The following is a 3,453-nucleotide window of genomic DNA, read 5'->3' as shown; positions in this document are numbered from 1 at the left end:
ATCTAATCCTACAGAGGTTCTTTGGTTTGGTCTTTGGTGATATGATAGCAGAGAAGCTGCCCTCTGCAGAGCCAAATGCGCGGCTGTATCCAATGAAGGAGTTCCACCCCACAGAGCATGAGCTAGGGTACAGAAGCCCAAGGCCACTATCAAAAGCCATGCTCAAATACCTTAGCAGAGGAGATAGGAAAGCGTAAAGACGTGGATATAGGAGGGCAGAGCCGGTCCCTGAAACCCCTCCACGCATAGGTATCCCCATAGGAGAGAGAGTGCAAAAAATTAGGGTTGAGCGAAGAAGGGAGGAGCCAGCAGTGGCTAGGGAGATGAGTGAGGATAGACCAAAGGTAGTAAGTCCCCCACAAAAACAAAAGAAGACTCAGAAGGATGTCGACTCTTCTGAGAAAAAGAAAGGGAAGAAGAGACCCGCAGAAGAAGAAGGTCCAAGCAGTCCTCTGCAAAAGCCGAAAAAGAAGAAATCGAAGAAGGCCCAACCCGCAGAGGTTGAGGTCACAGAGGCTGCAATCCAAGAAAGCCCAGCAGATACGGCTCCTAAGCGCAGAAGGTTGCGCAAGACTGTTCAAGTAGAGTGCCCAACAGAGCAAATTCACAATGTAATCTTCAACCTCGAACAAGGGTTTAAAGCGCCCACAGAGGTGGCAGATTTGGGGACAGAAGTCGTTCTAGACAACGAAGAAAAAGAATTGGAGTTAGATGAGGGCGAAAAAGATGCCGAAATCACATATCCAAGCCCCCCTCCTAGTGCAACCCACATTTCTAGGGACCCTGTTCTAGAGGAAACCCCTATTGAAAAAAGCGTGCACACGCTGATCCCAACCCAAACCTACCTCGCAGAGGACATTCTTTCGTCCTGTGTCGAATGCACAGTCCGGGAACCACAATCTACTCCAACATCCTCTCAAAAGGATGTTGGTTTTACAATAAGAGTCCATTCGTCCAAGGACTCGTCACAACCCAGAGAGGAATCCGTCGCCCCTCCACACTTGAGTGAACAACCAAGTTATGCTTCAGAGACATACGAGAGATTCACAGAGACTGCGGGTCTAGAACGCCCAAAGTTTCCACTCAATCCCTCTGCCGAGTTAGGCTCTGAACCTACTACGCACGACATCGACAGAACACTGGTAGGCTCTCCAATTAGAGATGTTCGAGGATCCGATGGAAGTCCCCGAGCTGACATCGACAAACCCGTCACTGAGGGTGCCTTACACTCCGAGGCTACTAGGTCACCATGTGTTGGTGATTTAGGTTCCCCGAGTACTTATGTGACGAAGGGGGAGTTGACTTCCACAACTTCTGAGCTCAAGGCGACTGTATCAGCCCTTCAAAGCTCTGTCCTCAACAAAAACGATCTCACAGAAGCTTTCAGCGCCCTGTCTCTCAACCCTTCTTCAATCCAAAAGCTCAAGATAGAATTAACGGAGGTTGCCGCCCAATTTGCTGCAGACTTCATTTCCGCCGGCTACACCTATTATTCTGCCTTCAAGGATGAGATCAAAGGGATGTTCTCCTCTGCGGTCACCTATGGCATTGATTCTAAATCCTCCAAGGCTAACATTAACCATCTAGCCACTCGAAGATAGCTAGACGCAATGGTTGAAGCCCTTGGAGAGACCGTGCGGAAATACACCAACCAACTTCTCAAGGAAGCTCGAGCAAGTAACAAATCTATAAGAGACTGCATGAAGCAACTCGTCAAAGAAGGTGACAACTTCAGAAATGAGATCTATCGCTGCGTCTCTAAAATGAAATGGGCCACATAGATGGACATCAACAATGCCTCTGTGAATGCTGAGATGGTCATAGAAAAAATGGAGAAGGCGACTTCGAAAGTTCTTAGGTGATTGAAGAAGGCTCCCCTTACTACTTGCAAGACAGAGGCCACTAAAATCCATCACGATCAAGGAGGTGATGACCATGATCGTCATGAGGGGGAGAAGAAGACAGAAGAAACCGAAGAAGACAACCTCTGCCAAACCACTAAAAATAGTGGACTCTGCTGCTGCCCTATTCTCAAAAGACAAATCTCTAGAGCTTAAGGGAAAAGGCAAGGGTAAAGCAGTAGAGGAGTCGCCACAGAAGGGGTCAAGCTCTGAAACACCAGAAGAGATCAATGAAGAAGAGTATGATGACCCGGATCTTGTTCGAGCACTAAAGGCTTCTTTGGCTGAGGCAAAGGTGAGAAAGGGCAGAACCCCCATCCCTAGAGTTGGAGAAGGCTCTTCTTCCAAACTCACGAAGATACCAGAAGAAACGTCCACGGGTACGTTTGACGCTCTGGTAGGAACTGTCAAGCCTATCCTACCAGAGGGGTCTACTCAGAGACCTATACTAGAAGAAGAATCTAGAACACCAGAATCTACCACGGTGGGGAGGGTATCTGTGATCCTTGAATCTATGAGCAATATTCCTACGCAGAAGGTGCGTACAGAGCCTGTAACCACTGTTGAAGAGATTCTGCGGTGGCGTTACTCAGCCATGGACACAGAGCCCCCTTATGACCAGAGCTTATTGGAATGCCATCTGCCATTGCAAAGTTCCACTTCTCAAAACTCACAAGGCGACCAGTGCAGGTCTTCTCAGAGCATGTGATCACTTCTCTCGAAACCATTTCTCCGCGTACTATGCTAAAGAAGACCATGCTATACATTCAGTATGTGGTAAAAAGGGATGACGGCAACCTATATACTTTCACAGATGCTGACCTCCACAGCCTCTGTGTATTTGATCAAATATTCCTTCACAAGATCTTGAACAAATACATGGAGAGGAGGTCAATATATTCGATTTCTCTCAGAAGGCTGATTGAGGTAACGCACGCTCAAGTCAAATTCTACAGCCAGAAAGATTTCGACATCGTTATGAGGTTGGCCCAGCCAGATCTAAAAATTTCTCCTCCAAAGAACATACCAAGTTGGCTGCTTAGATTTCATCCCAACACCATTGTCCACAATCCCATCTTTGGGTTTGTGTTCCTGGACAAAGATGAGATTCTAAGGTTCTTCGATCCCAAAGAGACGAACAAATACTCCACAGAGTCTCTCGAGTGGGTGTTCAACTTAGTGGTGACAGAGGTGCAGAGAGGGCATATAAGGGCGGATGAAGTGACCAACCTTCTGGAAACGATCAAGGTTCAAGTCTCCTTTAGAGAATGGATATTCAAAGTCTATAAAACCATCAAGTCTGATTTGCAATTTGTCGTAGATGACTATCCAGACTCTGTTGTGGATTAATCTCTTGTAATAGTATAGGCCTGCTTTATATTTTCAATTCGTTCATTTATGTAATTCTTTTTCAGAGGATGAGTTTAATCTTCACTTGTATTCTTTCATTAGTCCCATTTGTCCAAATTTACTTTTTCATACTTTGGGGAGATTGTTAGCTTTATTATTCATCTCTTGTAAAAGTATAGAAAAAGTATTCTGCAAGTCTTGA

Source organism: Cynara cardunculus, unplaced genomic scaffold (assembly GCF_001531365.2).
Source record: "Cynara cardunculus var. scolymus isolate 2C unplaced genomic scaffold, CcrdV1 Un_Scaffold_7053, whole genome shotgun sequence".
In the NCBI taxonomy this organism is placed as follows: domain Eukaryota; kingdom Viridiplantae; phylum Streptophyta; class Magnoliopsida; order Asterales; family Asteraceae; genus Cynara; species Cynara cardunculus.
The sequence above is the reverse complement of the archived record's forward strand: the minus strand, read 5'-3'. Positions refer to the sequence as shown.